The sequence below is a fragment of the Heptranchias perlo genome, chromosome 27 (assembly GCF_035084215.1).
Source record: "Heptranchias perlo isolate sHepPer1 chromosome 27, sHepPer1.hap1, whole genome shotgun sequence".
Taxonomy (NCBI): Eukaryota; Metazoa; Chordata; class Chondrichthyes; order Hexanchiformes; family Hexanchidae; genus Heptranchias; species Heptranchias perlo.
Genome location: NC_090351.1, coordinates 31,835,547 through 31,849,910, shown reverse-complemented (window position 1 = coordinate 31,849,910; position 14,364 = coordinate 31,835,547). Strand labels below are relative to the sequence as shown.

The 14,364-nt window shown below is 43.7% G+C and overlaps 1 protein-coding gene across 1 annotated transcript in view; it reads right to left on the bottom strand.

The window, feature by feature from the left end:
* Positions 1 to 10,538, bottom strand: part of LOC137344533 (hepatoma-derived growth factor-related protein 2-like) — a 62,892-nt gene extending 52,354 nt beyond the window's left edge. The window contains exon 1 of the mRNA XM_068007578.1: positions 10,523 to 10,538. The gene's annotated coding sequence lies outside the window, so the exon portion shown is untranslated. The remainder of the gene's footprint in view (positions 1 to 10,522) is intronic.
* Between the last annotated feature and the right edge of the window lie 3,826 nt (positions 10,539 to 14,364).

Genomic DNA, 14,364 nt, shown 5'->3' with positions numbered 1-14,364 from the left:
TTGTTGTTGTATGACCCGCGTAACACTTTCATCCGGTTCAAGGACTTCCAAACCTGCTGGCTGTCCATGCCCGCGGGTGGAATTTTGAATTTGGGTGGGAAGCTCCAATTATCTGAACTTTATCATTCCGCGTTGAAAGGCTTTTAAATTTGGTGTGGGGATTCTCAATTTCTCATTCACCTGTAGCACGTGGTCACTGGTAGTTGGGCTTCTCCTCATTGTTGCTACGTAGGCTGATCGCCAACTAGGTGAGCGTGTCTTAGATTGCTTGTTTTAAAGATCTGGGAGGTTTTTTAAAAAAAAAAGAAATAGAAAGTTCTAGAATTCTTTTTTGTAGGGGGTGGGGTGGGGGGAGAAATACTGCTATAAAAGCTACTAATCTATTGGTCTTGCAGCTTTGGATTTATAATTTGTGAAAACCTTTCTAAAACTCCCCTTTAAATGAGTACGAAAGGCAGATTGTTTCTTGGCAGTAACTTCAATAGAAACCACTGTGATTGCCAGGTGCAAAAAGGGAACCAACTCTTGTCATTCCCCCTGGTTGCACCCCACTCCCTCAAGGAGTGGCTGTCCGCCAACGAGGGCTTCTCGAGTTCCGGTCATTGGGAGAAGGAACTGTTGGTCCCAGCATCGTGCTGGAGACTCCAAGAACCACTTTCTTTATAAATGCCACATTTTATCAACTTTTTTCTTCATTATTTTGCCGGTCTCCAGTTCTGTGCAAAATTCTAAGTAAAAGGTTTGCTGAGCCATTGAAAGCTATGATCGGTCATCTTTATATTGTTCGGATTGTCACTCACAGGGAGGGCGCAGTCACTGCTTATTGGGCAGCTGTAATTTTTTGTTTATTTAGCACCTTTCACAACCTCAGGATATCCTGGGGCACTTTGCAGGCAATAACGTACTTTTGAAGTGTAATCACTTGCACTGTACAAAATAAAATCTACATGTAAGTACCAATATGGTTCATATTTATCTATTTTAATCATTTTTGCTGAATGCACCAAATGCCAGGATATCGGATCAGGCCCATCATGTAAAAGGAGTGCGACACCCCTGTTTTATATAACAACTAGCATTTATATAGTGGCTTTAACATAGTAAAACTAAGGCACTTCACACGGGTGTAATCAGACAAAAGCTGACACCGAGCCAGGTAAGGAGATATTAGGTCAGGACTTGGTCAAAGAGGTATATTTTAAAGAGCGTCTTAAAGGAGGAGAGAGAGGTAGAGAGACGGAGAGGTTTAGGGAGGGAATTCCAGAGCTTAGGGCCACCAATGGTGGAGCGATTAAAATCGGGGATGCGCAAGAAGCAAGAATTGGAGGAGCGCAGAGGTCTCGAAGGGTTGTAGGGCCGGAGGAGGTTACAGATTTAGGGAGGGGCGAGGTCATGGAGGTATTTGAAAATAAGAATGAGAATTTTTAAAATCGAGGCTTTGCCGGACCGGGAGCCAATGTAGGTCAGTGAGCACCCTTCCTTATCACTGCTAGGTGAAAGCCAGCATGTTTTACCAGCCGCAGTCTCTCTTTGTTTTCACATTCGACTAAACAGAGAGAATTTTGTCCAAACGTCTCTCCTTTCCTGAGTTTAACACCCTCGTGACCTAACAGCCCCCAACCTAATCCTATATTGCTCCTGTACCGGCCTGTCTCATCTCGGCCACCCATTTCACATTCCAATGTTAGAGTTAATCAATTAAGGTAAAGCTATGTGCCCCACTACGTCAAATCAAATCAACAGCCCTGCTGTTTTCCCAACTTCATCACTCTTAACCACAAGGACACTTGTATATTGTTCTGCCTATCTACTCATTCGAAGACCATTTGTTTAAACATTTCTTGACACACAATTAAGCACTGATTAGTTACTTTAAGACAATGCGGATTAAGAATATCACATTTGGCAAATAAAAGGTAACATTTACCCTTATATAAAACAAAGCAGATGCTCTCAAATCAGTCAAGTCAACCACAGGATTTCTGCATGCTGCCGTGATTATACTCTCCACATCTACTTTCCATCTCACTCAGCCTACCAGCTTGATTCTTGCTGCAGGTAGCTGATCTCTCAGGCTGCGCATGAAAGCCGGCAGTGCTGCTATCTAGTTATAATCCAAATTCATCAAAATCTGTTGTAATTTACAATATTTACTCTCTTTTTTTTTGGGGGGTTGTATATTCAGTGGCCTTTTAGATGACACCTTTCTGTCTGCTCACTGTGATTGCCTTGGCAACGGGCAGTAATCACCAGGCATTGTTATGTGATCTTAAAATGCGAAGGATTCGAAATTGTCATTTCCACACCGCCTGAGGAAGGGGAAAGCCCCCGAAAGCTTGTGGGATTAAAAATAAAATCGTTGGACAATAACTTGGTGTTGTAAAATTGTTTACAATTGTTAACCCCAGTCCATCACCGGCATCTCCACATCATACAATATTTACAGTTGCCTAGACTGGAGATTAAAATCAGTCAGTCCCGCTGTTTATTTGGTTTCGATATGACTCAGGGAGAGAAAGAGAGGAAGTCACTTGCTTTAATTTCTTAATAACTATTCAGTAGTTTCATTACAAGCTTGCAAGTGACCTTCCACTCGCTTTCTTCAGAGATCGCCTGGGACCAATGCCCGAATGATTTGTCAACCTCTCTTATCCTGGTGAACCACACCTCTCGATTTCTTCTTAAATTCTCCTAATTTCCCCCTACATTTATAACAAGTTGTTAACATCACTGATAGCATAGCTTTCCTAACTTAAACAATTCTTTTTTCAGACTACTGCTTACACATCTCTGTGTTACTTCCTGATTCTGTTTTTTTTTAAGATCAAGACAATAACTCAACATGATCAGCAAATGACCTGAACACTGTAACTTTCCATCCTATACATTCACATTTTTTTTTACCATGACTGACTGTTTCACATTTCAATTACAATAGCTCCTACATAGAATAAGCTTCCAGGTCCAGTCATTTCAACAAGTTATGAGTTAATACCCAACTGTGCGCTTATTACAATGTTGGTACACACGGAGACTCCCTGACAACAGGGGAAGAGGTCCCATCAAAAATGAGAGTGTCACGTTTGCACCTGTGACTTTTAAGCAATATAAACAGCAAATATGGGACATCGCGGGCCAGCACAATTATACAAGCCTTACATAAAGAAGGCGTTAGAAATGTGCATTGTCTGCATGGAGTAAAGAAACCAGCCAATATCCACATACTCTCCCCTATAGCAATCCACAGCACAAGAGAATATCCCAATGTTTAATCAGCTTATTTTCCTTCCCCTCCAACCTGCAAAAGAAGCACTCTATACTATAAACATTTACAAAAGGGTGACCCCACAAACAGCATGAAAAATGGAGGGGATCTTTTTGCTCGTGCTTAACAAACAAAAATCAACTATTTCTCCTCTGCTATCTCACCAACGAAGTCTCATTCCCAGACTTTCTGCATTGTATTTTGAACTGAGTCCAAGCATGGAAGAAAGGGTAATGATAGGTTTGTGGGAGTCTGTTGGGAAATGAGGTACAGTCCCAAGAGAGGTTCGCTCACATTTGACGCTTTTACAGAGTGGCTGAGCACTGAAAGAAATGTTTAATTTGGAAACATTAACCTATTTTGTTTCTCTGGTCAGTTCCTAATAGGGTTGAAGGTAGAGGGGCGGGAGGGGGCTGGTGTGGAGCATAAACACAGGTATAGACCGGTTGGGATGAATGGCCTGTTTCTGTGCTGTAAATTCAATGTAATTCTATGTGACTAATCTGCTGTGTATTTCCAGTATTTTCTCTCTGCATTTCAGATTTCCAGTTGCCCCTAACCCCCCATTTACTCTTTACTTTATTTCAGTACCCTTTTTCAAGCTTGGTGGTGTCCATGCCCCTTCCCCGGTTCTCAATAATCAAAAAAAAACAAGGCTCCTTTAACGACCAAAGACAAACAAAGCAGTGTAAATGAACTGAACTTTCAAGGAGGTTTTCAGAGAGCTGTCTCACAGGCCAGCAGTTTTGTGACACAGAATAGCCATTACAAACTACTAGGTGCGTCAATCCTCCTATAAGTGCTTCAGAAATCTGTTGCAAATGCATTAAAAACAAATATTTCACAGGTGCTAATCCTGTGAGAGCCGATATAAAAGCCTCAGCAGAACAAATTGCGAAGTAGATTGAATTAAATCTCATTGAAGTATTTTCTCAGATACTCCAGATAAAGAATTTAACAATAGTCCTATTTGCATCTCATTTAAAGAAACAACTTTACACCTGAAGTTAAAGAGCGGGGGATGGGGGTGCTTCTTAAAGCAGACACGTTATAGTTATGATGTGGAGATGCCGGTGATGGACTGGGGTTGACAATTGTAAACAATTTTACAACACCAAGTTATAGTCCAGCAATTTTATTTTAAATTCACAAGCTTTCGGAGGCTTCCCCCTTCGTCAGGTGAACGATGTGAAAAGTTAAGCACGTTATAGTTAAGCACTGGTGACTTAAGGCTGCATTCAACTACAACTGTAGCATCAGTGGTTTCACTTTGCAAGAACACTGTAGTTACAGTGTAAATTCATCCTGAGTCATTGAGACTCCCTGAAGAAGGCAGTCTCACTCTGCTTCATTTCAGAATCACTTTGGGCCTTAATAACTGATTTACACTACACAAGGTTAGCATCGGTATGAAGCTGGGACTACTTTGCAATACTCTAAACTTGAACGTGAATGCACTGTAAACTACCTCGCTTTCTTGCCATTAGAGGCATCAAACCCCTCCTTAAGTGCTTCACCGGGCAAAACCGCACCTTAAGACAGATCTACCATCCTGACTCCAGCCAGAAGCCAGCTGACCTTTCAACTTGCCCATATAAGTCAGCACCCAGCACTGCAGTTTCCAGATTACTGGCCTGGACAGACGTCCCTTAATATCAGGGAATATTCTAGCCAAACTAGTAAAATCAGAAAGGAGACTTGCGCTAACTGTGAATGTGAGAGGTTCACACATACAAAGTAGAATTAAAGCTGCAATCCCTTCCTCAGAGAACAACCTGCTTTTCTGTAGCACCTCCAAAGTATTAAACATTGCAAAGGGCTTTGTTGGTGAGGGAGCCAATGCTGGCCACACACAAGCACCCGACGCACCAACAATAAGTTTATTTGTTCAAATCATCTCCCATCCGTAAGATACGTGATGTAGCCCAGCTGTTCAATCATCATACCCGATTCCCAATTAGCTCGAACCCAAGAACAGAGGGAGTCACTGAATTTGATTAATCTTCTAATAGTTATTCAATTACACAATTCGTTGCCCTAGCTAACTTTGCTGGCATTCGCTTACATTACATAATATAGACTCATGCTCACATATAATTACGTCCACAGAGACCAGAATGTTGTCTTATTCCGGAGACCGTCACCTTCAGGCTTGCCACTGGCTTCTCTAGTCCGACAACAGCAATTTCATCTGACTTCTTAGGGCTTTTATAAAGCTACTTGATCATGGCCAGTCCCACTGGCTTATTTATTGTTCCCAGACCATAAATTCAGACATCTGGTGGCTGTTATTCTTTCTTTATCTTGTTTCTTTATCATGTTTTTCAACCATCCTCAAGGTCCCTTTGCTTGCTACTTGTCAGCAATGTTCTGTTACAATCTCTTTGGAACGGTTACAATTGCTACTCACATCTTTCTTTTGCAGGCACATATATTTTAATTGGCATAGGTATTTGACTTTTTCCCCATACAGTTCAATTTTTACAGAAACGTAATTTTAGATAGCATAACTTTAGGTAATTTTAGATAGCATAACTTTAGGTAATTTTAGATAGCACAGCATAGCGGGAACAGGATAAGTACTCGAAAGGAAAACACTTGCAGCGCTATGGGGATAGGGCAGGGGAATGGGACTAGCTGGATTGCTCTTGCGTAGAGCCGGCGCGGACTTGATGGGCCGAATGGCCGCCTTCTGCGCTGTAACCTTTCTATGAGTCTATGATAACACAATGATTTGTAATAAATAAACACACAAAAATAAATTATACCTTGCATTTACACAGCATCTTTCATCCCAATGCACTGACAGCCAATGAAGTACTTTTTGAAGTGTAGCCACTGTTGTAATGTAGGAAGCACGGCTGCCAATTTGCGCACAGCAAGGTCCCACAAACAGCAATGAGATAATGACCAGATAATCTGTTCTCAGTGATGTTGGTTGAGGGATAAATGTCGGCCAGGTAGTCCCCAGCTTTGTAAGAAAGAATGAGCTTGCATTTACATTGTGCTTTTCACAACCTCAGAATGTCCCAAAGGACTTCACAGCCAAGAAGTACTTCTTGAAGTGTAATCGCTATTGTAATATAGGGAAACACTACAGCCAATTTGCACACAGCAAGTTCCTATAAACTTTAGATAAATTACCAGATAATCTGTTTTAGTGATGCTAGTTGAGAGATAAATGTTGACCAGGGCATGAAGATAACTCCCCTACTCTTCTTCAAAATACATCCACCTGAGGGGCCCCCAGTTTAACGCCTCATCTGAAAGACAGTGCAGCACTCCCTCAATACTGCCCTGGAGTGTTAGCCTAGATTTTGTGCTTATGTCTCTGTAGTGGAACTCAAACCCTCAACATTCTGACTCGGAGGCGAGAGTGTTGCCACTGAGCCACGGCTCACGTCATAAACATAGACAGAGTATACAACACCTCGACTTCTTGTTACAATAGCAGGTCCGTCATCTGCCTTCACTCGTTCTCCTGTTATACTGTGGTTGTTTACATTCTCATTGAAAACTCTTATCTTCATTAAAACTCTGCTGCAAACATCCTAACCTGGACCAATTCCCGTTCAACCTTCATACATGTGGTCACTGACCTACATTTGCTCCCAGTCCACCATGCCTCAATTTAAAAATTCTCATCCTCGTTTTCAAATCCCTCCGTGGCCTCGCCCCTCTCTATCTCTGTAACCTCCTCCAGCACTACAACCCTACGTTCCTTCTTACACATCGCCGACTCCCTTCGCCCCATCATTAGCGGCCATGACTTCACCTAGGTCCCAAGCTCTGGAAAGCTCACAAGAGTGTGATGGAATACTCTCCACTTGCCTGGATGAGTGCAGCTCCAACAACACTCAAGAAGCTCAACACCATCAAGAACAAAGCAGCCCACTTGATTGGCACCCCATCCACCATCTTAAACATTCAGTCCCTCCACCACCAGCGCACGATGGCTGCAGTGTGTACCATCTACAAGATGCACTGCAGCAACTCGCAAAAGCTTCTTCGGCAGTACCTCCCAAACCCGTGACCTCTACCACCTAGGAGGACAAGGGCAGCAGGCGATTGGGAACACTACCACCTGCACATTCCCCTCCAAGTCACACACCATCCTGACTTGGAAATATATTGCCGTTCCTTCATCTTCGCTGGGTCAAAATCCTGGAACTCCCTACATAACAGCACTGTGGGAGAACCTTCACCACATGGACTGCAGCATTTCAAGGCGGCTCACCACCACCTTCTCAAGGGCAATTAGGCATGGGCAATAAATGCTTGGCCTTGCCAGCAACGCCCACATCCCATGAATGAATAAAAAAAAATTCCCTCCCTAAACCTCTCCATCTCTCTCCTCCTTTAAGGCACTCCTTAAAACCTATCTCTTTGACGAAGCTTTTGATCACCTGTCCTAATGTCTCCTTCTTTGGCTCGGTGTCAATTTATTTATCTGATTACGCTCCTGTGAAGCGTCTTGGGATGTTTTCCTACGCTCAAGGCACTGAATGGATGGTGGAAGCAGATTCAATCGTAATTTTCAAAGGGAACTGGATATATACTTGAAAAGGAAAAATTTGCTGGACTATGAGGAAAGAGCAGGGGAATGGGTCTAATTGGATAGCTCTTTCAAAGAAGAAAGACTTGCATTATTATAGTGCCTTTCACAACCTCAGGACATCCCAAAGCGCTTTAGAGCCAATGAAGTACAAAGAGCCAGCACAGGCATGATGGGCTGAATGGCCTCCTTCTGTGCAGTGAGATTCTATACTCCATACCTAATACTGTGCTCAAATAGTTGACCCAACCGTAAGGAGAAGGTATTTTTATGCTGCAGCGCTGCCATCGACTCCCGACACATGGGTCCAGGTCCAGTCGGCATTCATCCAATCGCAGTGGGGATCAAGTTTTTCCTGCGTCTCCAAATCGACCAGGAGCTCCCTGATTGGCGCTGTGCATAAATGAGGCCAACGTATGGGTCGGTATCAGATGTCCAGTTGGCACTGCCTGTTGCTTATGCACAGCGCGTAAAAACTCATAGCGACGGAAGAACATGTGCACCGAGTCGTGGATTTGCATTTCTGGAGTTGGCCTACACGGGGGCCGGCTCCGCTTTATTGTGTAAACATGGGAGAGAGTTACATTGAATCTTCAGCACAAAAACAGGCCTTTCCGCTCAACTGGTCCATGCCAGCGTTTATGCTCCACACGAGCCTCCAACCACCCCTCTTCATCTAGCCCCATCAGCAAATCTTTTTATTCCTTTCTCCCTCATGTGCTTATCCAGCTTCCCCTTAAATGCATCTATGCTATTTGCCTCAACTACTCCTTGTAGTAGCACGTTCCACATTCTTCCCACTCTTTGGGTAAAGAAGTTTCTCTTGAATTCCCTATTGGATTCATTAGTGACTATTTTATATTTATGACCTCTAGTTTTGGACTCCCCCACAAGTGGAAACATTTTCTCTACGTCTACCCTATCAAACCCTTTCATTATTCTAAAGATCTCTATCAGGTCACCACTCAGCCTTCTCTCTTCTAGAGAAAAGAGACCCGGCCTGTTCAGCCTTTCCTGATAGCTATAATCTACCAGCCTGGTATCATCCTTGTGAATCCTTTTTCACCTTCTCCAATGCCTTGATATCCTTTTTATAATATGGAGACCAGAATTGTGCACAGTATTCCGAGAGAGGTGCTCATAGGTTGTTCTCCCAAGGCCTTGAGCCTAAAAACACTGCGATGAGTGACTCACCTGCTGGCCCACCAGAGCTTCTCCACAATCTACAGAGCTCCAAGTCAGAAACACCCGTCTGATGGGTGCAGCCACAACAATACTCATGACTCTCAACACCATCCAGGACAGAGCAATCTGTTTGTGTGGCATCCCTGCCACTAGACTCAGTGTGCACCACTCCACCAGTAGCACACTGTGGCTGCAGTATCATTATCCAGAGGCTGTACTGCAGCAACTCATCAAACTTACTTTGGAATCACCTCACAGCCCGACATCTACCACTGACTAGGACGAGCAGCAACATCACAGGAACACCATCACCTCCAAGTGACACATCATCCCGGCTTGGACGTATATCTCCCTCCGTTCCTTCATCATCAGAGTCAAAATCCGTGAATTCTCTACCTAACAGCATTACAAGTGGAGCACCACCGCAAGGATATCGGCCATTCAAGAAGGTGGCCCACCAACACCTTCTCAGGGCAACTAGGGAATGCAGTGTTACCACATCCTGAGAACAAATAAAAGGTCACGGCAAAACAGCCAACAGTCATCCACTTATCATTGCACAGACTAGCCTAGTAGCAGTATATCAAATATTGTATTGGTGCTTAAGGGGGTTTAATAATTATGCCATAAAAATGTCAGAACATTTTTCCCATATTTTTGTTTTAAACACACCAATTTTCTTTCTCCTGGCTTTTTCTTGATGCTATGGCTATCGGTGTTACAGTATCACATGGCCATTATGCATGTGTGAGCCAGACAGAGAGTCCACAGTCTTTTGAGCTCAGCTCAGTAGTAGCCCTCGACTTGAGTCAGAAAGTTGTGGATTCAAATCCCCAGTCTAGGACTTTAGCATATAATACTGCAGTATTGAGAAAATACAGCAGAATCAGGAGTGCTGTATTTCTAATGACATGTTAAACCGAGGTTCTGTCTGCCCACTAAAGCATGTGTGAAAGATCCCATCGCACTAGTTTTCCCAGAGTATATCCCACCAGCAAAACAGATTAACTGGTCATTTACCTCTTCGCTGTTTGTGGGATCTTGCTGTGTGCAAATTAATGCTGCATTTGCCTGCCAACAGTGGCTGAATTTCAGAAGCAATTTATTGGGACACCCTGAGGACCTGAAAGGCACTATATAAATGCCAGATCTTCCTATTTGACCAAGCAAAGTCAGTTGTAGCACTGCTGCCAGCTATCCCACCTGAGATTAGCACTGGTTCAGTATTAGGACCAAAGTGTGAATAACACCCACTTGACCAGGTATTAAAGTGCGACTCCCCTCCCCCCCCCCCTCAGGGGCCTGCAAGGAGTTAATGACTTCAAGAGGGGGAGGGGGGGGAACACATTGGGATTTAAAAGAATAAATGTGCAACATGCTTTTTAAAACAAAAAATTCCAAATGCATCTAATTATATTTTAAAATAAAATCACAGCGTTCTCCATCTCAAGAATTTTTCTCCATATATTTCACTTAAAAATACCAAAGTTTGCCCACTATCTCCAGCACTCCCTCACCTTTCTGTTCACAGCGATCCTCCCTCTTGATTGTAAATTGAAAATGTCGAGAGACCCGAGTCACCTGATGACCAACTCAGAAACCCCGCCCACCCCTTAAAGAGACTATCACCAGCAACCAAACCAAGGCCTCCACCTGTCAGACTCTGCTCACCTTCTGGGATCTACTTTCAACAGGTTACAGCACAGAAACAGGCCATTCGGCCCAACTGGTCTATGCTGGCGTTTATGCTCCACAGGAGCCTCCTCCCTCCCTATTTCTTCTATCCCTATCAGCAAATCCTTATATTCCTTTCTCCCTCATGTGTTTATCTAGCTTCGCCTTAAGTGCATCAACTATTTGCCTCAACTATTCCTTGTGGTAGCGCGTTCCACATTCTTACCACTCTTTTTGCATCTGGTTTTATTTCATTTAAAATGAATATATTTTCTAATATATATTGGAAATGTGTGTGTGCATTCGGCTCTTAACTAAAAGGTTGGTGGTTTGTGCCCGCCCAGGGGCGCTGCAGTTTTCGGCACAGCCACGATGGGCCGAATGGCCTCCTTCTGTGCTGCATCATGCTATGATTCTGTAATAATAACCAAACCAAAATACCGCTGATGCTGGCAGTTCTGATGTGTGAAAGGTCATCGACCTGAAACGTTAACTCTGTTTCTCTCTCCACAGACGCTGCCTGACCTGCTGAGTGTTTTCCAGCATTTTCTGTTTTTATTTTATATTCTAATGATGGTAGTTTTTTTCAAAATGTATGACGGCATCTCTTTTCCCTCTGATTCCCTCCCCCTCATTCCTTGTCTGCTAAAGTGTGATTCAACAGTCACCAGATGTTGTCTGATAGCTTGCCCAACTGGGCATTCTTCACATTTAAGCAGGGGGCAATGATTGTTGGTGGCATATTTCACCCAGGAGTTTGAGCACATCTGACCAAGAACCTTCATTGATTTTTCCCATCCACAGCCTGTTTTCACTCCTGTTTCCCCGTCCCCTTCCATTTTTCTATCTCTTCCGTCTCATGTTGGCGTATGGTTCCACAGGTGCTGCAGTCTTCCAGTATATGGGAACGGGTCATGTATGAGCCTGGTTAGCAAGTATGATGGGCTATTCAACCATAGAGAGCATCACATTTAACCCAATCTTGCTTTCATCCAACGTCCATGCGTGCGTTTTCCAGCTGGGGTTACTGGATATCAATCAGGAATGGGAACAAAACAATTTAGAATCATAGAATGGTTACAGCACAGAAGGAGGCTATTTGGCCCGTAGAGACCATACCGGCTCTCTGCAGGAGCAATCCAGCTAGTCCCACTCCCCAGCCCTTTCCCCGTAGCCCTGCAAATTTTTTCCCTTCAAGTACTTATCCAATTCCCTATTGAAAGCCACGATTGAATCTGCCTCCACCACCCTTTCATAACCACTCGCTGCGTAAAAAATTTTTCCTCATGTCGCCTTTGGTTCTTTTGCCAATCACCTTGAATCTGTGTCCTCTGGTTCTTGACCCTTCTGCCAATGGTTAGAGTTTCTATCTATTCTGTCCAGACCCCTCATGATTTTGCACACCTCCATCAAATCTCTCTCAACCTTCTCTGCTCTAAGGAGAACAACCCCAGCTTCACCAGTCTATCCACGTAACTGAAGCCCCTCATCCCTGGAACCATTCTAGTAAATCTTTCCTGCACCCTCTCTAATGCCTTCACATCCTTCCTACATTGCGGTGTCCAGAATTGAACACAATACTCCGGTTATGGCCAAATCAGTGTTTTATAAAGGTTCATCAAAACCTCCTTGCTTTTGTACTCTATGCCTCTATTTATAAAGCCCAGGATCCCGTATGCTTTTTCAACCGCTTTTTCAACCTGCCCCACCACCTTCAATGACCTGTGCACATATACCCCCAGGTCTCTGTTCCTTTAGTATATATTGTCTCTCCTCGATCTTCCTACCAAAATGTATCACTTTGCACTTCTCTGCATTAAATTTTAACTGCCATGTGTCCACCCGTTCCACCAGCCTGAATATGTCCTCTTGAAGTCTATCACTATCCTCCTCACTGTTCACTACACTTCCAGGTTTTGTGTCATCTGCAAATTTAGAAATTGTGCCCTGTATTCCCAAGTCCAAGTCATTAATATATATCAAGAAAAGCAGTGGTCCTAGTACCGACTCCTGGGGAACACACTGTATACCTTCCTCCAGTCCGAAAATCAACCATTCACCACTACTCTCTGCTTCCTGTCACTTAGCCAATTTCATATCCATGCTGCCACTGCCACTGCCCCTTTTATTCCATGGGCTTCAAATTTGCTGACAAGCTTATTATGTGGCACTTTATCAAACGCCTTTTGGAAGTCCATATACACATCAACCGCATTGCCCTCATCAACCCTCTGTTACCTCATCAAAAAACTTAATCAAGTTAGTTAAACACGATTTGCCTTTAACAAATCCGTGCTGGCTTTCCTTAATTAATCCACACTTGTCCAAGTGACTGTTAATTTTGTCCCGGATTATCGTTTCTAAAAGCTTCCCACCACCGAGGTTAAACTGACTGGCCTGTAGTTGCTGGGTTTATCCTTACACCCTTTTTTGAACAAGGGTATAACATGTGCAATTCTCCAATCCTCTGGCACCACCCCCGTATCTAAGGATGATTGAACGATTATGGCCAGTGCATCCGCAATTTCCACCCTTACTTCCCTCGGCAACCTAGGATGCATCCCATCCGGACCTGGTGACTTATCTACTTTAAGTACAGCCAGCCTTTCTAGTACCACCTCTTTATCAATTTTTAGCCCATCCAGTATCTCAACTACCTCCTCTCTTACTGTGACTCTGGCAGCATCTTCTTCCTTGGTAAAGACAGATGCAAAGTACTCATTTAGTCTCTCGGCCATGCCCTCTGCCTCCATGAGTAGGTCTCCTTTTTGGTCCCTAATCGGCCCCAGAAACAGATCCAGCAATGCCTTCTTCCTCGTGGGACCAGAAACGTACTGATCAAGAAAGTTCTCCTGAACATAGTTCAGAAATTCTTCCCCTTCTCTGCCCTTTAGACTATCACTATCCCAGTCTATATTAGGATAATTGAAGTCCCCCATTATCACTACTCTATGGTTCTTGCACCTCTCTGTAATTTCCCTGCAAATTTGTTCCTCTATATCCTTCCCACTAGTTGGTGGCCAATAGAATACACCCAGTGGTGTAATGGCACCTGTATTGTTCCTTAACTCTAACCAAATAGATTCTGCCCTTGACCCTTCCCGGACATCCTCTCTCACCGCACATTAGGAAAGATGTGAAGGCCTTAGAGAGGGTGCAGAAGAGATTTATTGGATTTATTCCAGAGATGAGGGACTTTAGTTACGTGGATAGACTAGAGAAGCTGGGGTTGTTCTCCTTGGAACAGAGAAAATTGAGAGGAAATTTGATTGAGGTATTCAAAATCATGAAGGGTCTAGACAGAGTAGATAGAGAGAAACTGCTCCCATTGGCGGAAGGGTCAAGAAGCAGAGGGCATAGATTTAAGGTGATTGGCAAAAGAATCAAAGGTGATATGAGGAAAAACTTTTTCACACAGCGAGTGGTTATGATCTGGAATGCACTGCCAGAGGGTGTGTTGGAGGCAGATTCAATCATGGCTTTCAAAAGGGAACTGGATTAGTACTTGAAAAGAAAAATTTTGCAGAACTACGAGGTTAGGGCGGGGAAGTAGGACCAGCTGGATTGCTCTTGCATACAGCCGGCACGGACTCGGTGGGCCGAATGGCCTCTTTCCGTGCTGTAACCTTTCTATGATTTTATTCTATTCTGTGATCTGCAGCACTGCAATATTTTCCTTTATCAA